The 22500-nt window shown below is 50.6% G+C and overlaps 16 non-coding genes across 16 annotated transcripts; 10 read left to right on the forward strand and 6 right to left on the reverse strand.

Annotated features, from left to right (window-relative positions):
• Positions 1 to 14638: 14638 nt before the first annotated feature.
• Trnar-acg lies at positions 14639 to 14711 on the reverse strand. Its single transcript has one exon. It is a non-coding gene; the product is annotated as a tRNA-Arg (tRNA).
• Positions 14712 to 15156: 445 nt separating this feature from the next.
• On the forward strand, positions 15157 to 15248 carry Trnai-uau. Its single transcript is given in 2 exon segments — positions 15157 to 15194; positions 15213 to 15248. It is a non-coding gene; the product is annotated as a tRNA-Ile (tRNA).
• A 111-nt stretch (positions 15249 to 15359) lies between these two features.
• On the forward strand, positions 15360 to 15431 carry Trnad-guc. The gene has a single exon. It is a non-coding gene; the product is annotated as a tRNA-Asp (tRNA).
• A 568-nt stretch (positions 15432 to 15999) lies between these two features.
• On the reverse strand, positions 16000 to 16072 carry Trnar-acg. Its single transcript has one exon. It is a non-coding gene; the product is annotated as a tRNA-Arg (tRNA).
• Positions 16073 to 16517: 445 nt separating this feature from the next.
• On the forward strand, positions 16518 to 16609 carry Trnai-uau. The gene is given in 2 exon segments: positions 16518 to 16555; positions 16574 to 16609. It is a non-coding gene; the product is annotated as a tRNA-Ile (tRNA).
• A 751-nt stretch (positions 16610 to 17360) lies between these two features.
• On the reverse strand, positions 17361 to 17433 carry Trnar-acg. Its single transcript has one exon. It is a non-coding gene; the product is annotated as a tRNA-Arg (tRNA).
• Positions 17434 to 17878: 445 nt separating this feature from the next.
• Trnai-uau lies at positions 17879 to 17970 on the forward strand. The gene is given in 2 exon segments: positions 17879 to 17916; positions 17935 to 17970. It is a non-coding gene; the product is annotated as a tRNA-Ile (tRNA).
• A 762-nt stretch (positions 17971 to 18732) lies between these two features.
• Positions 18733 to 18805, reverse strand: Trnar-acg. Its single transcript has one exon. It is a non-coding gene; the product is annotated as a tRNA-Arg (tRNA).
• Positions 18806 to 19249: 444 nt separating this feature from the next.
• On the forward strand, positions 19250 to 19341 carry Trnai-uau. The gene is given in 2 exon segments: positions 19250 to 19287; positions 19306 to 19341. It is a non-coding gene; the product is annotated as a tRNA-Ile (tRNA).
• Positions 19342 to 19452: 111 nt separating this feature from the next.
• Trnad-guc lies at positions 19453 to 19524 on the forward strand. Its single transcript has one exon. It is a non-coding gene; the product is annotated as a tRNA-Asp (tRNA).
• A 579-nt stretch (positions 19525 to 20103) lies between these two features.
• Positions 20104 to 20176, reverse strand: Trnar-acg. The gene has a single exon. It is a non-coding gene; the product is annotated as a tRNA-Arg (tRNA).
• Positions 20177 to 20621: 445 nt separating this feature from the next.
• Positions 20622 to 20713, forward strand: Trnai-uau. Its single transcript is given in 2 exon segments — positions 20622 to 20659; positions 20678 to 20713. It is a non-coding gene; the product is annotated as a tRNA-Ile (tRNA).
• Positions 20714 to 20824: 111 nt separating this feature from the next.
• Positions 20825 to 20896, forward strand: Trnad-guc. Its single transcript has one exon. It is a non-coding gene; the product is annotated as a tRNA-Asp (tRNA).
• A 568-nt stretch (positions 20897 to 21464) lies between these two features.
• Trnar-acg lies at positions 21465 to 21537 on the reverse strand. Its single transcript has one exon. It is a non-coding gene; the product is annotated as a tRNA-Arg (tRNA).
• A 445-nt stretch (positions 21538 to 21982) lies between these two features.
• Positions 21983 to 22074, forward strand: Trnai-uau. Its single transcript is given in 2 exon segments — positions 21983 to 22020; positions 22039 to 22074. It is a non-coding gene; the product is annotated as a tRNA-Ile (tRNA).
• A 111-nt stretch (positions 22075 to 22185) lies between these two features.
• On the forward strand, positions 22186 to 22257 carry Trnad-guc. The gene has a single exon. It is a non-coding gene; the product is annotated as a tRNA-Asp (tRNA).
• The last annotated feature ends 243 nt before the right edge of the window (positions 22258 to 22500 follow it).

Raw genomic sequence — 22500 nt, forward strand, 5'->3', positions numbered from 1 at the left:
ATATTCATACGTGTTCTTAAAATCACGCGTCCTAGCAGCACAGTAGAAAATCAAAGTCTGACGAATCTTGGGCTTGGCAAACGCAGTCCACCAAACCAGCAAGGAGGGGTATCGCGGGACAGAGCGAAGACATCGCTCCCACACGCCACTTATAACATCATCCATAGCACTGTCGGCAAGGTGGGAAACATTTAACATCCACTGGGAACGATAAAGTTTTGCAGGTTGGCGACTAAGATTTACAGTTGCAGTAAAAGCACAATGGTCAGAAAAACTAGTAGGAATAACATCGACAGAAAGAATTTTATCACATAAAAAATCAGATAAATAGAATCTGTCGAGTCTACTGCATGAGGACGCGGTAAAAAACGTATATTTCACCAGGGTTGGATATTTGTGTTCCCAAACATCACGCAGATGCATCGTACGAACTAAGTCATGTAAATCACGGCAATAATTAAAATTGGGGGACTGGTCTGCAGGGCGTAAAACACAATTAAAATCGCCTCCGAGCAGGAGACTCCGAGGACTCTGGCGCAAAAGATAAATAAGCTCTTCTTTATAAAAGCGCGATCGAGCCACAGTGTGACCCGAACCAGAGGGGGCATACAAAACAACGAGGCGGAGATCAAAAAGACGACAACCAATCCCACGGCCAGAGTCAAGGAATTTAATGTCAGTAATAGGAATGCCCTCTCGAAAGAAAAGAGCAGTTCCTGTTGAATATTCCGGCGCGACATTAAAAACAGTTTGAAATCCAGGTAGAGAGAGATCAGAAAACAACACTTATTGCAAGAACACTACGTCCGCACAGGCGTCGTAAATAAACTGCCGCAAAGAGGCAATGCGAACGTCGGACTCAATACGGTTAAGATTTAAGGTAAGAAAGGTGTATGCTTGAACCATAGAGAGAAAAGCGAGAAAACAAACCACCTACACCGACGCACCAGCGTCACAGTCCATAGCAGGGGTGACAGAGGCATCCGAGGGAGGGGGACTGCTACCCCGTTCCGCGGATCCCTTACGTTTCGGTTTTTTACGAACAGCATTAACGTTCGGCTGAACGCGTAACTTGCGTCGGCTGACGGGCAAGGAAACTTCAGCCGCCGGTGACGTAGGAGGGTCAAGTTCTGTATCCGACACCACCCGCGCCGGTCCACATGCGGGATCCGGGGTCGCGGGGGAAACATCCGACAAAACGGACTGGCCAACACCTGCACTAGCTTCCGGCAAACATGGACTGCACGGAGGCGAAACGTGAGCAGGAAGGTCCGAGGCCGCAGAGTTGGAAGGAAGCGGAGCAGCTCCGCTGGCAGAGATATGGGGCAGCGAAGCAGGAAGTTGTCGCGGCTCCACTTGTTGTGACATCGAAGTCGGTTCGGAAGACGGCGCCAACAGGCCCGACCGACGACCCGACTCGAGAGAAGCTGCGTCGGAGGCCGGAGGGGCGCCAGCAGCCGCCACCGGAACCGCTACCTCAGGAGGGCAGGGAGCAGCTACAGTACACAGTGGCTCGGAGGATGCCGGTCGCTCGGACTGGGGCATCTCAGGGAGATCCTCATCCGTACTATTTCCATCGTGTGGGCGACGCCTCTTATTATTCAAAAGTGGCACACCCACCTGAGGGACAGACGGAACAACATCAGATTTAGCACGCAAAGGAGGAAATTCTGTGTCAGGGGTGCGCAAAACCTGTGGCGGGGCGCTACTACCACTGGACTGTGCTACACCAAGAGCAGAACCACCTGCAACGAGGTCAGCGACCGTTAACTTGCGACGCTGTTCGAGAGAATTTTTTAAAACAAAAACTCTCCGCGGACAGTCGGTACGCACGTGACCACTTTCATTGCACAAAAAACAGGTGCCAACCTGACCACTATATGTTACATGGACACGATATCCACCGATCTGCAGGTGAGATGGAATATTCTGCTTAACGTGCATTTCGACTGAACGAATACCACTGTAACATTGCAGGCGATGTTGGCTTGACCAGCGTTCAAGGCGAATGCTCTTTACATCACCATACTTCTGTAGACCCTCCTTAAGATAGACATTATCCACCTCCGGTGGAAGGTTGTAAACACGAACATTGGTATACGTGATGGAAGCATTGGAAAGCAGCACGGTACTTACAGAATCATCCCGATGCCGAAAGAGAACTTGATGACCATATTTAGAAAGAATTTTATCAACCTGAAGTGGGTCCATAAACTTAACAAAGAAAACATACAGTTCGGTATCAAAATAAGCAGTGTGCACCTGATCCGAATGAACACCAAAGGTATCTACCAACCAATCATGAATCTCAAGAGAACTAGGTTGCACATGGCGGGTTGACTTGTCAAAAGCAAAACTAACTGTAGCCTGACGAGGAATAACCTGGGACGACATTTTCAAAATATGCGGTCGAAACCGCTACACAAAAAAACACTGAAATAAGGACAGAAAGTAACACAAGGTACGAAACAACGACGGAGAAACACTCTCAGAAGTTGCAACACAACACGTAACAAAAACGATAGTCCACTATACGTAACGCTACGGCGGAGCGGAAGACTAGGCACGTCCACACTGCACGGCGTCTAAAGCGGAACTTGGGTTATGGGCCCAGCACGCTTCCACCGCGCCACTCTGCTGCGTGGAGGTGTTCGCCCTCTGCGGTGCGTGACATGGGACACTTGGAAAAGCGTTGTCTGCGTCGCGTACCGATTAATTAACTGTGTGACATCTCTCAGCTTGACTTGTCTCGACTTTGCTCGACTGACGCTACGTTGACGCTTGCACGAAGCGATATTTACCACGATCGTCTCGAGATGCAGCTGCGAGATGCTCAGGATTGACATTGCACTGCACGCAGGTGGAAACATTCGAACGCACTGCCTAGCTACGCGCCCGCAACTAACAAATTGCCGACCCTGCCAGGATTTTTTTTTTTTTTTTTTTTTTTACAGTACTGAAATTAAAATCCTAAAACATGACCATATAATGTTGACTGCTGAGTGAAATAAAGATTAAAACACGAAAACTTCAGTCCTGGTGTATAGAAGAAACATATGTAAAGGCGGCAAATCCAGAAACAGTATAAAAGAAAATGGCTCACACAGGTGACCTTAGCCAACACCCTCTCTTTCAAATGTCAGGCTAAGCATATTGGCAAAATCATCTCGGAGGCCTGGCAATCGCAAGCGCTGCCAGTAAGCAGTAAGCATGTACTGCCGAAACGCTAGGTGTCCATCCTCTTCATGACAACTGTTGACAAAATGTACGAAATGGCCAATCAACCACATGACGGTATGGAGCTTCGTCCGCGGAAAAAAGGAAGAATCGGGCCGGACGATGATGTCAATAGTATAAGCGGCTTCAGCAGACCTAGTGACAAAAGCAAGTTGTTTCCTGAGCCAACGCCAATTAGCAAGGTGCCCACAGCAGGTGAATCGATGTTCAAGGGTATCCAGGAGACCACACCGAGTACAGGTGTCCGTGTCAGAAAGACCAATACGGTGCAGTCGTACGTTGGTGGGAACCAAATTATTTATTACCCTATACCACGTGGACGCCACGGCCATAGAGTGGATCGGCAGACTAACGTTCTTCCAGACGTTCCTCCAGGACACAGATGGAGACGCCAGTTCTATTGGATTGGGACCGGCCAGCCCCTCCCAGCGGGCAATCAAGCCCTTGGTCGTTGGCACCGGTCGCCGCAAGAAGACGTCACCGAGGTAACTCACCGCAATGTAAAATTCCCGAATGTGTTTCAACTTAAAATTTAGGCGTCCGACATCGACAGGTGGAGCAAGGCTCGCCGGACGCACAACAGTAAATAGCCTGGATGTAATTGAAGTCACTTCTTGCGTAACAATTAGAGTCGTTCGGCGGACGTACAAAGCAGACGCCTTGCGAGTAATGTCAGAGAGGCCCAAGCCTCCGGAGAGACGCGGTTTCGTCATTACCTCGTAACGTAACTTGAATAGATGGCCCTTCCATATAAACCTGCTAGACAATTGGCGCAACCTTTTCGCCACCATCATGGGAAGTGGGAACAGCTGAGCAACATAATAAGCTTTACATAGAACGTAGGTGTCTAAAATTCTGACTTTTTGCAAAATGGTAGCAGAGCGCTGCTCATGGACCATCAGAGCCCCCTGTATCTTCTCGGTGACAGATTTCCAATTGAGAGCCGCCATTTTTAGAGGACACCGATCAATGATAATCCCCAAGGACGTATGGCGATCGACAAAAGTGGCCCAAGGGACGTCAGCATCGCGAAATCCTCGAATATCAAGGAACTTACATTTACCCTGATTGAGACGCGCTCCAGAGACACGACAGTATGCATCAACCGCCCCTTTCAACAACGGGATATCATCACGTTGACGGAGGAGAACAACGACATCATCCGCATATGCCTTAACAGAGAGCTTCCCACCAGAGAGGGACATACCCTGAAGCTTGAGAGCAATAGTCCGAAGCAGCGGTTCCAGGGACAATACGAATAAAGACATAGAGAGCGGACTACCCTGAGGCACTCCGCGGCGGATAGCAATGGGCGGCGTCAGCTGCCCATTGACTGACACCCGAGCTGTTATTCCCCTATACAAATTGCCAAGAACACCACGTGATGAAGCGTTAAAACCTATTGTACCTAAAACACGATCTAAAAACACATGACTGACGTGATCAAAAGCCTTATAAAAATCAAGGAAGGCAAAGGCACAATGTACGTTTGTAACCGCCGCAACCGAGACAACATCCCGATATTCGGCTACTGGTGTCAGAATAGATCTATCATGAAAACAACATTGATGTGCACCAATCACACCCCGAAGCAGAGAAGACAACCGGCTATTGAGCGCTCTAGCAGCTGTCTTATAGTCAAAATTCAGCAATGTGAGCGGACGAAGATTGGCAGCAGATAAACGACCAGAGGACTTCGGGATTAAAACAATTTTCCCTACTTTAAAATCGGCAGGCACATCCATCCCCCTGACAATCTCATTTAAAATCTGCGTAAAAATGCCACCCAAAAGAGGCCAAAAACGGAGATAAAATTCTTTAGGCAGGCCGTCTGGACCCGGCGATTTACTGGACGGAGAGCGAGCAATAAAATCGAAAACATCATCTACCTGGAACTCCCGGAGAAATTCGCCGTTCGCGTCAGGCGCGATCGTCGCAGTTAGATCCCCAAAGACATCATCCGAAAGAGACTCACCAGAATCATCGGCAGAATAGAGACTAGTGTAATACTGATGAAGAGCACGAACCATTTCCTCCTGTGCACTAAGCTGTCGCCCATCATCCACCGTAAGAGAAGAGATGAAGGAGCGACGACGACGAGTCTGATGCCGTAGCAGGTGGTACAAGGATGTCAGTTCACCTTCAACAAGAGAGTGAGGTTTCGACTTAACTCGCAGACCATCCATCTGTCGTCGTTTAAGGCTCAAGAGCTTGGCTTTAATACGACGAACATCATGGATCCGCAGTGGAGAGGTACCCGCCGCGTCATATAGTTCACGCAGGACAGAGTAGTAATATTCATACGTGTTCTTAAAATCACGCGTCCTAGCAGCACAGTAGAAAATCAAAGTCTGACGAATCTTGGGCTTGGCAAACGCAGTCCACCAAACCAGCAAGGAGGGGTATCGCGGGACAGAGCGAAGACATCGCTCCCACACGCCACTTATAACATCATCCATAGCACTGTCGGCAAGGTGGGAAACATTTAACATCCACTGGGAACGATAAAGTTTTGCAGGTTGGCGACTAAGATTTACAGTTGCAGTAAAAGCACAATGGTCAGAAAAACTAGTAGGAATAACATCGACAGAAAGAATTTTATCACATAAAAAATCAGATAAATAGAATCTGTCGAGTCTACTGCATGAGGACGCGGTAAAAAACGTATATTTCACCAGGGTTGGATATTTGTGTTCCCAAACATCACGCAGATGCATCGTACGAACTAAGTCATGTAAATCACGGCAATAATTAAAATTGGGGGACTGGTCTGCAGGGCGTAAAACACAATTAAAATCGCCTCCGAGCAGGAGACTCCGAGGACTCTGGCGCAAAAGATAAATAAGCTCTTCTTTATAAAAGCGCGATCGAGCCACAGTGTGACCCGAACCAGAGGGGGCATACAAAACAACGAGGCGGAGATCAAAAAGACGACAACCAATCCCACGGCCAGAGTCAAGGAATTCAATGTCAGTAATAGGAATGCCCTCTCGAAAGAAAAGAGCAGTTCCTGTTGAATATTCCGGCGCGACATTAAAAACAGTTTGAAATCCAGGTAGAGAGAGATCAGAAAACAACACTTCCTGCAAGAACACTACGTCCGCACAGGCGTCGTAAATAAACTGCCGCAAAGAGGCAATGCGAACGTCGGACTCAATACGGTTAAGATTTAAGGTAAGAAAGGTGTATGCTTGAACCATAGAGAGAAAAGCGAGAAAACAAATCACCTACACCGACGCACCAGCGTCACAGTCCATAGCAGGGGTGACGGAGGCGTCCGAGGGAGGGGGACTGCTACCCCGTTCCGCGGATCCCTTACGTTTCGGTTTTTTACGAACAGCATTAACGTTCGGCTGAACGCGTAACTTGCGTCGGCTGACGGGCAAGGAAACTTCAGCCGCCGGTGACGTAGGAGGGTCAAGTTCTGTATCCGACACCACCCGCGCCGGTCCACATGCGGGATCTGGGGTCGCGGGGGAAACATCCGACAAAACGGAATGGTCAACACCTGCACTAGCTTCCGGCAAACATGGACTGCACGGAGGCGAAACGTGAGCAGGAAGGTCCGAGGCCGCAGAGTTGGAAGGAAGCGGAGCAGCTCCGCTGGCAGAGGTATGGGGCAGCGAAGCAGGAAGTTGTCGCGGCTCCACGTGTTGTGACATCGAAGTCGGTTCGGAAGACGGCGCCAACAGGCCCGACCGACGACCCGACTCGAGAGAAGCTGCGTCGGAGGCCGGAGGGGCGCCAGCAGCCGCCACCGGAACCGCTACCTCAGGAGGGCAGGGAGCAGCTACAGTACACAGTGGCTCGGAGGATGCCGGTCGCTCGGACTGGGGCATCTCAGGGAGATCCTCATCCGTACTATTTCCATCGTGTGGGCGACGCCTCTTATTATTCAAAAGTGGCACACCCACCTGAGGGACAGACGGAACAACATCAGATTTAGCACGCAAAGGAGGAAATTCTGTATCAGGGGTGCGCAAAACCTGTGGAGGGGCGCTACTACCACTGGACTGTGCTACACCAAGAGCAGAACCACCTGCAACGAGGTCAGCGACCGTTAACTTGCGACGCTGTTCGAGAGAATTTTTTAAAACAAAAACTCTCCGCGGACAGTCGGTACGCACGTGACCACTTTCATTGCACAAAAAACAGGTGCCCACCTGACCACTATATGTTACATGGACACGATATCCACCGATCTGCAGGTGAGATGGAATATTCTGCTTAACGTGCATTTCGACTGAACGAATACCACTGTAACATTGCAGGCGATGTTGGCTTGACCAGCGTTCAAGGCGAATGCTCTTTACATCACCATACTTCTGTAGACCCTCCTTAAGATAGACATTATCCACCTCCGGTGGAAGGTTGTAAACACGAACATTGGTATACGTGATGGATGCATTGGAAAGCAGCACGGTACTTACAGAATCATCCCGATGCCGAAAGAGAACTTGATGACCATATTTAGAAAGAATTTTATCAACCTGAAGTGGGTCCATAAACTTAACAAAGAAAACATACAGTTCGGTATCAAAATAAGCAGTGTGCACCTGATCCGAATGAACACCAAAGGTATCTACCAACCAATCATGAATCTCAAGAGAACTAGGTTGCACATGGCGGGTTGACTTGTCAAAAGCAAAACTAACTGTAGCCTGACGAGGAATAACCTGGGACGACATTTTCAAAATATGCGGTCGAAACCGCTACACAAAAAACACTGAAATAAGGACAGAAAGTAACACAAGGTACGAAACAACGACGGAGAAACACTCACAGAAGTTGCAACACAACACGTAAACAAAAACGATAGTCCACTATACGTAACGCTACGGCGGAGCGGAAGACTAGGCACGTCCACACTGCACGGCGTCTAAAGCGGAACTGAATTCGAACCTGGAATCTTCTGATCCGTAGTCAGACGCGTTATCCGTTGCGCCACAGGGCCACTGTTCGCGTTTCGTAATGAGAGGCGGGTACACATCGCGGAGCAACGTGTTCTCGGTGGCTCGCCAACTGCATGTCGTCCACTGACAACGGCGGCGCGGCCACTCCGGTCTTCCGCACTCTGCAGGGAGCTGCCAAGGAAGGCATCTCTCCTCTAGCTGGTCGGCCATGGTGCGCCTGCATAGCTTAGAGCTTGCCACACATCTGCCCTCGCCGTTGGATAGGTAGCAGACGGCAAGGCGCGCGTTTTCTGCAATTTTTCGGTGATGACAAGCGGCTGATATGCTTGTAAGTGTAGCATATGAAACAAGAATCGTATGAAGCATCCGTAGACGGGTGCTAAAGTCGCAGTATGGCCGCAGGTGACGGTCGTATGATGTATCTGTAGCCACAACAGGTTGGCAGCAAAGCGAATACCGCTAACTGAAAGCACCCTGCTGTAGCCCCAGTGGCATCGAGTGAAAATTTAGTTCCGCTTTAGACGCCGTGCAGTGTGGACGTGCCTAGTCTTCCGCTCCGCCGTAGCGTTACGTATAGTGGACTATCGTTTTTGTTTACGTGTTGTGTTGCAACTTCTGTGAGTGTTTCTCCGTTGTTGTTTCGTACCTTGTGTTACTTTCTGTCCTTATTTCAGTGTTTTTTGTGTAGCGGTTTCGACCGCATATTTTGAACATGTCGTCCCAGGTTATTCCTCGTCAGGCTACAGTTAGTTTTGCTTTTGACAAGTCAACCCGCCATGTGCAACCTAGTTCTCTTGAGATTCATGATTGGTTGGTAGATACCTTTGGTGTTCATTCGGATCAGGTGCACACTGCTTATTTTGATACCGAACTGTATGTTTTCTTTGTTAAGTTTATGGACCCACTTCAGGTTGATAAAATTCTTTCTAAATATGGTCATCAAGTTCTCTATCGGCATCGGGATGATTCTGTAAGTACCGTGCTGCTTTCCAATGCTTCCATCACGTATACCAATGTTCGTGTTTACAACCTTCCACCGGAGGTGGATAATGTCTATCTTACGGAGGGTCTACAGAAGTATGGTGATGTAAAGAGCATTCGCCTTGAACGCTGGTCAAGCCAACATCGCCTGCAATGTTACAGTGGTATTCGTTCAGTCGAAATGCACGTTAAGCAGAATATTCCATCTCACCTGCAGATCGGTGGATATCGTGTCCATGTAACATATAGTGGCCAGGTTGGCACCTGTTTTTTGTGCAATGAAAGTGGTCACGTGCGTACCGACTGTCCGCGGAGAGTTTTTGTTTTAAAAAATTCTCTCGAACAGCGTCGCAAGTTAACGGTCGCTGACCTCGTTGCAGGTGGTTCTGCTCTTGGTGTAGCACAGTCCAGTGGTAGTAGCGCCCCGCCACAGGTTTTGCGCACCCCTGACACAGAATTTCCTCCTTTGCGTGCTAAATCTGATGTTGTTCCGTCTGTCCCTCAGGTGGGTGTGCCACTTTTGAATAATAAGAGGCGTCGCCCACACGATGGAAATAGTACGGATGAGGATCTCCCTGAGATGCCCCAGTCCGAGCGACCGGCATCCTCGGAGCCACCGTGTACTGTAGCTGCTCCCTGCCCTCCTGAGGTAGCGGTTCCGGTGGCGGCTGCTGGCGCCCCTCCGGCCTCCGACGCAGCTTCTCTCGAGTCGGGTCGTCGGTCGGGCCTGTTGGCGCCGTCTTCCGAACCGACTTCGATGTCACAACAAGTGGAGCCGCGACAACTTCCTGCTTCGCTGCCCCATACCTCTGCCAGCGGAGCTGCTCCGCTTCCTTCCAACTCTGCGGCCTCGGACCTTCCTGCTCACGTTTCGCCTCCGTGCAGTCCATGTTTGCCGGAAGCTAGTGCAGGTGTTGACCATTCCGTTTTGTCGGATGTTTCCCCCGCGACCCCGGATCCCGCATGTGGACCGGCGCGGGTGGTGTCGGATACAGAACTTGACCCTCCTACGTCACCGGCGGCTGAAGCTTCCTTGCCCGTCAGCCGACGCAAGTTACGCGTTCAGCCGAACGTTAATGCTGTTCGTAAAAAACCGAAACGTAAGGGATCCGCGGAACGGGGTAGCAGTCCCCCTCCCTCGGATGCCTCCGTCACCCCTGCTATGGACTGTGACGCTGGTGCGTCGGTGTAGGTGATTTGTTTTCTCGCTTTTCTCTCTATGGTTCAAGCATACACCTTTCTTACCTTAAATGTTAACCGTATTGAGTCCGACGTTCGCATTACCTCTTTGCGGCAGTTTATTTACGACGCCTGTGCGGACGTAGTGTTTTTGCAGGAAGTGTTGTTTTCTGATCTCTCTCTACCTGGATTTCAAACTGTTTTTAATGTCGCGCCGGAATATTCAACAGGAACTGCTCTTCTCTTTCGAGAGGGCATTCCTATTACTGACATTGAATTCCTTGACTCTGGCCGTGGGATTGGTTGTCGTCTTTTTGATCTCCGCCTCGTTGTTTTGTATGCCCCCTCTGGTTCGGGTCACACTGTGGCTCGATCGCGCTTTTATAAAGAAGAGCTTATTTATCTTTTGCGCCAGAGTCCTCGGAGTCTCCTGCTCGGAGGCGATTTTAATTGTGTTTTACGCCCTGAAGCCCAGTCCCCCAATTTTAATTATTGCCGTGATTTACATGACTTAGTTCGTACGATGCATCTGCGTGATGTATGGGAACACAAATATTCAACCCTGGTGAAATATACGTTTTTTACCGCGTCCTCATGCAGTAGACTCGACAGATTCTATTTATCTGATTTTTTATGTGATAAAATTCTTTCTGTCGATGTTATTCCTACTAGTTTTTCTGACCGTTGTGCTTTTACTGCAACTGTAAATCTTAGTCACCAACCTGCAAAACTTTATCGTTCCCAGTGGATGTTAAATGTTTCCCACCTTGCCGACAGTGCTATAGATGATGTTATAAGTGGCGTGTGGGAGCGATGTCTTCGCTCTGTCCCGCGTTACCCCTCCTTGCTGGTTTGGTGGATTGCGTTTGCCAAGCACAAGATTCGTCAGACTTTGATTTTTTTACTGTGCTGCAAGGGCGCGTGATTTTAAGAACACATATGAATATTACTACTCTGTCCTGCGTGAACTGTATGACGCGGCGGGTACCTCTCCTCTGCGGATCCATGATGTTCGTCGTATTAAAGCCAAGCTCTTGAGCCTTAAACGACGACAGATGGATGGTCTGCGAGTTAAGTCGAAACCTCACTCTCTTGTTGAAGGTGAAGTGACATCCTTGTACCACCTGCTACGGCATCAGACTCGTCGTCGTCGCTCCTTCATCTCTTCTCTTACGGTGGATGATGGGCGACAGCTTATTGCACAGGAGGAAATGGTTCGTGCTCTTCATCAGTATTACACTAGTCTATATTCTGCCGATGATTCTGGTGCGTCTCTTTCGGATGATGTCTTTGGGGATCTAACTGCGACGATCACGCCTGACGCGAACGGCGAATTTCTCCGGGAGTTCCTGGTAGATGATGTTTTCGATTTTATTGCTCGCTCTCCGTCCAGTAAATCGCCGGGTCCAGACGGCCTGCCTAAAGAATTTTATCTCCGTTTTTGGCCTCTTTTGGGTGGCATTTTTACGCAGATTTTAAATGAGATTGTCAGAGGGATGGATGTGCCTGCCGATTTTAAAGTAGGGAAAATTGTTTTAATCCCGAAGTCCTCTGGTCGTTTATCTGCTGCCAATCTTCGTCCGCTCACATTGCTGAATTTTGACTATAAGACAGCTGCTAGAGCGCTCAATAGCCGGTTGTCTTCTCTGCTTCGGGGTGTGATTGGTGCACATCAATGTTGTTTTCATGATAGATCTATTCTGACACCAGTAGCCGAATATCGGGATGTTGTCTCGGTTGCGGCGGTTACAAACGTACACTGTGCCTTTGCCTTCCTTGATTTTTATAAGGCTTTTGATCACGTCAGTCATGTGTTTTTAGATCGTGTTTTAGGTACAATAGGTTTTAACGCTTCATCACGTGGTGTTCTTGGCAATTTGTATAGGGGGATAACAGCTCGGGTGTCAGTCAATGGGCAGCTGACGCCGCCCATTGCTATCCGCCGCGGAGTGCCTCAGGGTAGTCCGCTCTCTATGTCTTTATTCGTATTGTCCCTGGAACCGCTGCTTCGGACTATTGCTCTCAAGCTTCAGGGTATGTCCCTCTCTGGTGGGAAGCTCTCTGTTAAGGCCTATGCGGATGATGTCGTTGTTCTCCTCCGTCAACGTGATGATATCCCGTTGTTGAAAGGGGCAGTTGATGCATACTGTCGTGTCTCTGGAGCGCGTCTCAATCAGGGTAAATGTAAGTTCCTTGATATTCGAGGATTTCGCGATGCGGATGTCCCTTGGGCCACTTTTGTCGATCGCCATACGTCCTTGGGGATTATCATTGATCGGTGTCCTCTAAAAATGGCGGCTCTCAATTGGAAATCTGTCACCGAGAAGATACAGGGGGCTCTGATGGTCCATGAGCAGCGCTCTGCTACCATTTTGCAAAAAGTCAGAATTTTAGACACCTACGTTCTATGTAAAGCTTATTATGTTGCTCAGCTGTTCCCACTTCCCATGTTGGTGGCGAAAAGGTTGCGCCAATTGTCTAGCAGGTTTATATGGAAGGGCCATCTATTCAAGTTACGTTACGAGGTAATGACGAAACCGCGTCTCTCCGGAGGCTTGGGCCTCTCTGACATTACTCGCAAGGCGTCTGCTTTGTACGTCCGCCGAACGACTCTAATTGTTACGCAAGAAGTGACTTCAATTACATCCAGGCTTTTTACTGTTGTGAGTCCGGCGAGCCTTGCTCCACCTGTCGATGTCGGACGCCTAAATTTTAAGTTGAAACACATTCGGGAATTTTACATTGCGGTGAGTTACCTCGGTGACGTCTTCTTGCGGCGACCGGTGCCAACGACCAAGGGCTTGATTGCCCGCTGGCAGGGGCTGGCCGGTCCCAATCCAATAGAACTGGCGTCTCCATCTGTGTCCTGGAGAAACGTCTGGAAGAATGTTAGTCTGCCGATCCACTCTATGGCCGTGGCGTCCACGTGGTATAGGGTAATAAATAATTTGGTTCCCACCAATGTACGACTGCACCGTATTGGTCTTTCTGACACGGACACCTGTACTCGGTGTGGTCTCCTGGATACCCTTGAACATCGATTCACCTGCTGTGGGCACCTTGCTAATTGGCGTTGGCTCAGGAAACAACTTGCTTTTGTCACTAGGTCTGCTGAAGCCGCTTATACTATTGACATCATCGTCCGGCCCGATTCTTCCTTTTTTCCGCGAACGAAGCTCCATACCGTCATGTGGTTGATTGGCCATTTCGTACATTTTGTCAACAGTTGTCATGAAGAGGATGGACACCTAGCGTTTCGGCAGTACATGCTTACTGCTTACTGGCAGCGCTTGCGATTGCCAGGCCTCCGAGATGATTTTGCCAATATGCTTAGCCTGACATTTGAAAGAGAGGGTGTTGGCTAAGGTCACCTGTGTGAGCCATTTTCTTTTATACTGCTTCTGGATTTGCCGCCTTTATGTATGTTTTCTTCTCTACGCCAGGACTGAAGTTTTCGTGGACATTTAGGGCGCACAAGAACAACAACCGAGAGACCAAGAACAGAGACAGTAGGGGATAGTACGACGCCCTTGTACAGGTGCCCACTTTGCTTCCGCAGGCCTAACTCTCGCACAATGAAAACAAAAGAAATAAACTAAGAAACAGAAACAAACGGTAAATCAAAGAGAACAAGGAAGAAAAAAAAAGTGGTTAAGGCGTGTGACTAGTTATAAATATATATATAAAAAAAAAAGTAGTATAGTGGTTAGTATCCCCGCCTGTCACGCGGGAGACCGGGGTTCGATTCCCCGCCGGGGAGATGCGATTTTTATATCGCGAAGGTTGCGCGTGTGGCCCGAAAAAGCATTACCGTTGTGATCAAGGAATGTAATTGCTAAAAAATCGTAAGAAAGTCTGCGTCTTAGGAAGTGTTTCTCGTATTCTGCACACGACGTCGTCGTTTCACAACTCACAGGGTTTGCCGTCGACGCTGAATCAGCGCACCCCAGGATTAATGATCGAGCTCGAAGCACCCAAGAAAAAGAATAATTTTAGCAGAGCGTGGTTTCGATCCACGGACCTCTGGGTTATGGGCCCAGCACGCTTCCACTGCGCCACTCTGCTGTGCGGACAGATGCGCGCTCTTCGGTGCGTGACATGGGACACTTGGAAAAGCGTTGTCTGCGTCGCCTACCGTTTAATTAACTGCGTAGCATCTGCCAGCTTGACTTGTCTCGACTTTGCTCGACTGACGCTTGCACGAAGCGATATTTACCGCGATCGTCTCGAGATGCAGCTGCGAGATGCTCAGGATTAACATTGCACTCCACGAAGGTGGAGACATTCGAATGCACTGCCTAGCTACGCGCCCGCAACTAACAAAATGCCGACCCTGCCAGGATTCGAACCTGGAATCTTCTGATCCGTAGTCAGACGCGTTATCCGTTGCGCCACAGGGCCACTGTTCGCGTTTTCTGCTACGAGGCGGGTGCACATCGCAAAGCAACGTGTTCTCCGTGGCTCGACAATTGCATGTCATCCACTGACAACGGCGGCGCGGCCACTCTGGTCTTCGGCACTCTGCAGGGAGCTGCCACCAAGGAAGGCATCTCTCCTCCTGCTGCTCGGCCACGGAGCGCCTGCACAGCTTAGAGCTTGCCACAGATCTGCCGTCGCTGATGGACAGGTAGCGGAATGCAAGGCGCCCGTTTTTTTGCATTTTTTCGGTGATGACAAGCGGTTGACATGCTTGTAAGTGTAGCATATAAAACAAGAATCGTATGAAGCATTCGTAGACAGGTGCTAACGTCGCAGTATGGCCGCAGGTGACGGTCGTATGACGGGTCTGTAGCCACAACAGGTTGGCATCAAAGTGAATACCGCTAACTGTAAGCACTGTGCTGTAGCCCCAGTGGCGCAATTGGTTAGCGCACGGTACTTATAAGGCAGTAGCCGTGAGCAATGCCGGGGTTGTGAGTTCGAGCCTCACCTGGGGCATACTTTTATTTCGTAGCAGCTGACTATGGAAGCATCGGGACGCTAGGTTTGAGATGTATCGCGTACATGAGAACCATAAATGTGCGTGCACTGTAGACAAGGACTGCGTGTTCCTCGATAGTATAGTGGTTAGTATCCCCGCCTGTCACGCGGGAGACCGGGGTTCGATTCCCCGCCGGGGAGATGCGATTTTTATATCGCGAAGGTTGCGCGTGTGGCCCGAAAAAGCATTACCGTTGTGATCAAGGAATGTAATTGCTAAAAAATCGTAAGAAAGTCTGCGTCTTAGGAAGTGTTTCTCGTATTCTGCACACGACGTCGTCGTTTCACAACTCACAGGGTTTGCCGTCGACGCTGAATCAGCGCACCCCAGGATTAATGATCGAGCTCGAAGCACCCAAGAAAAAGAATAATTTTAGCAGAGCGTGGTTTCGATCCACGGACCTCTGGGTTATGGGCCCAGCACGCTTCCACTGCGCCACTCTGCTGTGCGGACAGATGCGCGCTCTTCGGTGCGTGACATGGGACACTTGGAAAAGCGTTGTCTGCGTCGCCTACCGTTTAATTAACTGCGTAGCATCTGCCAGCTTGACTTGTCTCGACTTTGCTCGACTGACGCTTGCACGAAGCGATATTTACCGCGATCGTCTCGAGATGCAGCTGCGAGATGCTCAGGATTAACATTGCACTCCACGAAGGTGGAGACATTCGAATGCACTGCCTAGCTACGCGCCCGCAACTAACAAAATGCCGACCCTGCCAGGATTCGAACCTGGAATCTTCTGATCCGTAGTCAGACGCGTTATCCGTTGCGCCACAGGGCCACTGTTCGCGTTTTCTGCTACGAGGCGGGTGCACATCGCAAAGCAACGTGTTCTCCGTGGCTCGACAATTGCATGTCATCCACTGACAACGGCGGCGCGGCCACTCTGGTCTTCGGCACTCTGCAGGGAGCTGCCACCAAGGAAGGCATCTCTCCTCCTGCTGCTCGGCCACGGAGCGCCTGCACAGCTTAGAGCTTGCCACAGATCTGCCGTCGCTGATGGACAGGTAGCGGAATGCAAGGCGCCCGTTTTTTTGCATTTTTTCGGTGATGACAAGCGGTTGACATGCTTGTAAGTGTAGCATATAAAACAAGAATCGTATGAAGCATTCGTAGACAGGTGCTAACGTCGCAGTATGGCCGCAGGTGACGGTCGTATGACGGGTCTGTAGCCACAACAGGTTGGCAGCAAAGCGAATACCGCTAACTGTAAGCACTGTGCTGTAGCCCCAGTGGCGCAATTGGTTAGCGCACGGTACTTATAAGGCAGTAGCCGTGAGCAATGCCGGGGTTGTGAGTTCGAGCCTCACCTGGGGCATACTTTTATTTCGTAGCAGCTGACTATGGAAGCATCGGGACGCTAGGTTTGAGATGTATCGCGTACATGAGAACCATAAATGTGCATGCACTGTAGACAAGGACTGCGTGTTCCTCGATAGTATAGTGGTTAGTATCCCCTCCTGTCACGCGGGAGACCGGGGTTCGATTCCCCGCCGGGGAGATGCGATTTTTATATCTCGAAGGTTGCGCGTGTGGCCCGAAAAAGCATTACCGTTGTGATCAAGGAATGTAATTGCTAAAAAATCGTAAGAAAGTCTGCGTCTTAGGAAGTGTTTCTCGTATTCTGCACACGACGTCGTCGTTTCACAACTCACAGGGTTTGCCGTCGACGCTGAATCAGCGCACCCCAGGATTAATGATCGAGCTCGAAGCACCCAAGAAAAAGAATAATTTTAGCAGAGCGTGGTTTCGATCCACGGACCTCTGGGTTATGGGCCCAGCACGCTTCCACTGCGCCACTCTGCTGTGCGGACAGATGCGCGCTCTTCTGTGCGTGACATGGGACACTTGGAAAAGCGTTGTCTGCGTCGCCTACCGTTTAATTAACTGCGTAGCATCTGCCAGCTTGACTTGTCTCGACTTTGCTCGACTGACGCTTGCACGAAGCGATATTTACCGCGATCGTCTCGAGATGCAGCTGCGAGATGCTCAGGATTAACATTGCACTCCACGAAGGTGGAGACATTCGAATGCACTGCCTAGCTACGCGCCCGCAACTAACAAAATGCCGACCCTGCCAGGATTCGAACCTGGAATCTTCTGATCCGTAGTCAGACGCGTTATCCGTTGCGCCACAGGGCCACTGTTCGCGTTTTCTGCTACGAGGCGGGTGCACATCGCAAAGCAACGTGTTCTCCGTGGCTCGACAATTGCATGTCATCCACTGACAACGGCGGCGCGGCCACTCTGGTCTTCGGCACTCTGCAGGGAGCTGCCACCAAGGAAGGCATCTCTCCTCCTGCTGCTCGGCCACGGAGCGCCTGCACAGCTTAGAGCTTGCCACAGATCTGCCGTCGCTGATGGACAGGTAGCGGAATGCAAGGCGCCCGTTTTTTTGCATTTTTTCGGTGATGACAAGCGGTTGACATGCTTGTAAGTGTAGCATATAAAACAAGAATCGTATGAAGCATTCGTAGACAGGTGCTAACGTCGCAGTATGGCCGCAGGTGACGGTCGTATGACGGGTCTGTAGCCACAACAGGTTGGCATCAAAGTGAATACCGCTAACTGTAAGCACTGTGCTGTAGCCCCAGTGGCGCAATTGGTTAGCGCACGGTACTTATAAGGCAGTAGCCGTGAGCAATGCCGGGGTTGTGAGTTCGAGCCTCACCTGGGGCATACTTTTATTTCGTAGCAGCTGACTATGGAAGCATCGGGACGCTAGGTTTGAGATGTATCGCGTACATGAGAACCATAAATGTGCATGCACTGTAGACAAGGACTGCGTGTTCCTCGATAGTATAGTGGTTAGTATCCCCTCCTGTCACGCGGGAGACCGGGGTTCGATTCCCCGCCGGGGAGATGCGATTTTTATATCTCGAAGGTTGCGCGTGTGGCCCGAAAAAGCATTACCGTTGTGATCAAGGAATGTAATTGCTAAAAAATCGTAAGAAAGTCTGCGTCTTAGGAACTGTTTCTCGTATTCTGCACACGACGTCGTCGTTTCACAACTCACAGGGTTTGCCGTCGACGCTGAATCAGCGCACCCCAGGATTAATGATCGAGCTCGAAGCACCCAAGAAAAAGAATAATTTTAGCAGAGCGTGGTTTCGATCCACGGACCTCTGGGTTATGGGCCCAGCACGCTTCCACTGCGCCACTCTGCTGTGCGGACAGATGCGAGCTCTTCGGTGCGTGACATAGGACACTTGGAAAAGCGTTGTCTGCGTCGCCTACCGTTTAATTAACTGCGTAGCGTCTGCCAGCTTGACTTGTCTCGACTTTGCTCGACTGACGCTACGCTGACGCTTGCACGACGCGATATTTACCGCGATCGTCTCGAGATGCAGCTGCGAGATGCTCAGGATTAACATTGCACTCCACGAAGGTGGAGACATTCGAATGCACTGCCTAGCTACGCGCCCGCAACTAACAAAATGCCGACCCTGCCAGGATTCGAACCTGGAATCTTCTGATCCGTAGTCAGACGCGTTATCCGTTGCGCCACAGGGCCACTGTTCGCGTTTTCTGCTACGAGGCGGGTGCACATCGCAAAGCAACGTGTTCTCCGTGGCTCGACAATTGCATGTCATCCACTGACAACGGCGGCGCGGCCACTCTGGTCTTCGGCACTCTGCAGGGAGCTGCCACCAAGGAAGGCATCTCTCCTCCTGCTGCTCGGCCACGGAGCGCCTGCACAGCTTAGAGCTTGCCACAGATCTGCCGTCGCTGATGGACAGGTAGCGGAATGCAAGGCGCCCGTTTTTTTGCATTTTTTCGGTGATGACAAGCGGTGACATGCTTGTAAGTGTAGCATATAAAACAAGAATCGTATGAAGCATTCGTAGACAGGTGCTAACGTCGCAGTATGGCCGCAGGTGACGGTCGTATGACGGGTCTGTAGCCACAACAGGTTGGCATCAAAGTGAATACCGCTAACTGTAAGCACTGTGCTGTAGCCCCAGTGGCGCAATTGGTTAGCGCACGGTACTTATAAGGCAGTAGCCGTGAGCAATGCCGGGGTTGTGAGTTCGAGCCTCACCTGGGGCATACTTTCATTTCGTAGCAGCTGACTATGGAAGCATCGGGACGCTAGGTTTGAGATGTATCGCGTACATGAGAACAATAAATGTGCGTGCACTGTAGACAAGGACTGCGTGTTCCTCGGTAGTATAGTGGTTAGTATCCCCGCCTGTCACGCGGGAGACCGGGGTTCGATTCCCCGCCGGGGAGATGCGATTTTTATATCGCGAAGGTTGCGCGTGTGGCCCGAAAAAGCATTACCGTTGTGATCAAGGAATGTAATTGCTAAAAAATCGTAAGAAAGTCTGCGTCTTAGGAAGTGTTTCTCGTATTCTGCACACGACGTCGTCGTTTCACAACTCACAGGGTTTGCCGTCGACGCTGAATCAGCGCACCCCAGGATTAATGATCGAGCTCGAAGCACCCAAGAAAAAGAATAATTTTAGCAGAGCGTGGTTTCGATCCACGGACCTCTGGGTTATGGGCCCAGCACGCTTCCACTGCGCCACTCTGCTGTGCGGACAGATGCGCGCTCTTCGGTGCGTGACATGGGACACTTGGAAAAGCGTTGTCTGCGTCGCCTACCGTTTAATTAACTGCGTAGCATCTGCCAGCTTGACTTGTCTCGACTTTGCTCGACTGACGCTACGCTGACGCTTGCACGAAGCGATATTTACCGCGATCGTCTCGAGATGCAGCTGCGAGATGCTCAGGATTAACATTGCACTCCACGAAGGTGGAGACATTCGAATGCACTGCCTAGCTACGCGCCCGCAACTAACGAAATGCCGACCCTGCCAGGATTCGAACCTGGAATCTTCTGATCCGTAGTCAGACGCGTTATCCGTTGCGCCACAGGGCCACTGTTCGCGTTTTCTGCTACGAGGCGGGTGCACATCGCAAAGCAACGTGTTCTCCGTGGCTCGACAATTGCATGTCATCCACTGACAACGGCGGCGCGGCCACTCTGGTCTTCGGCACTCTGCAGGGAGCTGCCACCAAGGAAGGCATCTCTCCTCCTGCTGCTCGGCCACGGAGCGCCTGCACAGCTTAGAGCTTGCCACAGATCTGCCGTCGCTGATGGACAGGTAGCGGAATGCAAGGCGCCCGTTTTTTTGCATTTTTTCGGTGATGACAAGCGGTTGACATGCTTGTAAGTGTAGCATATAAAACAAGAATCGTATGAAGCATTCGTAGACAGGTGCTAACGTCGCAGTATGGCCGCAGGTGACGGTCGTATGACGGGTCTGTAGCCACAACAGGTTGGCATCAAAGTGAATACCGCTAACTGTAAGCACTGTGCTGTAGCCCCAGTGGCGCAATTGGTTAGCGCACGGTACTTATAAGGCAGTAGCCGTGAGCAATGCCGGGGTTGTGAGTTCGAGCCTCACCTGGGGCATACTTTCATTTCGTAGCAGCTGACTATGGAAGCATCGGGACGCTAGGTTTGAGATGTATCGCGTACATGAGAACCATAAATGTGCGTGCACTGTAGACAAAGACTGCGTGTTCCTCGGTAGTATAGTGGTTAGTATCCCCGCCTGTCACGCGGGAGACCGGGGTTCGATTCCCCGCCGGGGAGATGCGATTTTTATATCGCGAAGGTTGCGCGTGTGGCCCGAAAAAGCATTACCGTTGTGATCAAGGAATGTAATTGCTAAAAAATCGTAAGAAAGTCTGCGTCTTAGGAAGTGTTTCTCGTATTCTGCACACGACGTCGTCGTTTCACAACTCACAGGGTTTGCCGTCGACGCTGAATCAGCGCACCCCAGGATTAATGATCGAGCTCGAAGCACCCAAGAAAAAGAATAATTTTAGCAGAGCGTGGTTTCGATCCACGGACCTCTGGGTTATGGGCCCAGCACGCTTCCACTGCGCCACTCTGCTGTGCGGACAGATGCGCGCTCTTCGGTGCGTGACATGGGACACTTGGAAAAGCGTTGTCTGCGTCGCCTACCGTTTAATTAACTGCGTAGCATCTGCCAGCTTGACTTGTCTCGACTTTGCTCGACTGACGCTTGCACGAAGCGATATTTACCGCGATCGTCTCGAGATGCAGCTGCGAGATGCTCAGGATTAACATTGCACTCCACGAAGGTGGAGACATTCGAATGCACTGCCTAGCTACGCGCCCGCAACTAACGAAATGCCGACCCTGCCAGGATTCGAACCTGGAATCTTCTGATCCGTAGTCAGACGCGTTATCCGTTGCGCCACAGGGCCACTGTTCGCGTTTTCTGCTACGAGGCGGGTGCACATCGCAAAGCAACGTGTTCTCCGTGGCTCGACAATTGCATGTCATCCACTGACAACGGCGGCGCGGCCACTCTGGTCTTCGGCACTCTGCAGGGAGCTGCCACCAAGGAAGGCATCTCTCCTCCTGCTGCTCGGCCACGGAGCGCCTGCACAGCTTAGAGCTTGCCACAGATCTGCCGTCGCTGATGGACAGGTAGCGGAATGCAAGGCGCCCGTTTTTTTGCATTTTTTCGGTGATGACAAGCGGTTGACATGCTTGTAAGTGTAGCATATAAAACAAGAATCGTATGAAGCATTCGTAGACAGGTGCTAACGTCGCAGTATGGCCGCAGGTGACGGTCGTATGACGGGTCTGTAGCCACAACAGGTTGGCATCAAAGTGAATACCGCTAACTGTAAGCACTGTGCTGTAGCCCCAGTGGCGCAATTGGTTAGCGCACGGTACTTATAAGGCAGTAGCCGTGAGCAATGCCGGGGTTGTGAGTTCGAGCCTCACCTGGGGCATACTTTCATTTCGTAGCAGCTGACTATGGAAGCATCGGGACGCTAGGTTTGAGATGTATCGCGTACATGAGAACCATAAATGTGCGTGCACTGTAGACAAAGACTGCGTGTTCCTCGGTAGTATAGTGGTTAGTATCCCCGCCTGTCACGCGGGAGACCGGGGTTCGATTCCCCGCCGGGGATATGCGATTTTTATATCGCGAAGGTTGCGCGTGTGGCCCGAAAAAGCATTACCGTTGTGATCAAGGAATGTAATTGCTAAAAAATCGTAAGAAAGTCTGCGTCTTAGGAAGTGTTTCTCGTATTCTGCACACGACGTCGTCGTTTCACAACTCACAGGGTTTGCCGTCGACGCTGAATCAGCGCACCCCAGGATTAATGATCGAGCTCGAAGCACCCAAGAAAAAGAATAATTTTAGCAGAGCG

Source organism: Schistocerca piceifrons, unplaced genomic scaffold (genome assembly GCF_021461385.2).
Source record: "Schistocerca piceifrons isolate TAMUIC-IGC-003096 unplaced genomic scaffold, iqSchPice1.1 HiC_scaffold_1684, whole genome shotgun sequence".
In the NCBI taxonomy this organism is placed as follows: Eukaryota; Metazoa; Arthropoda; class Insecta; order Orthoptera; family Acrididae; genus Schistocerca; species Schistocerca piceifrons.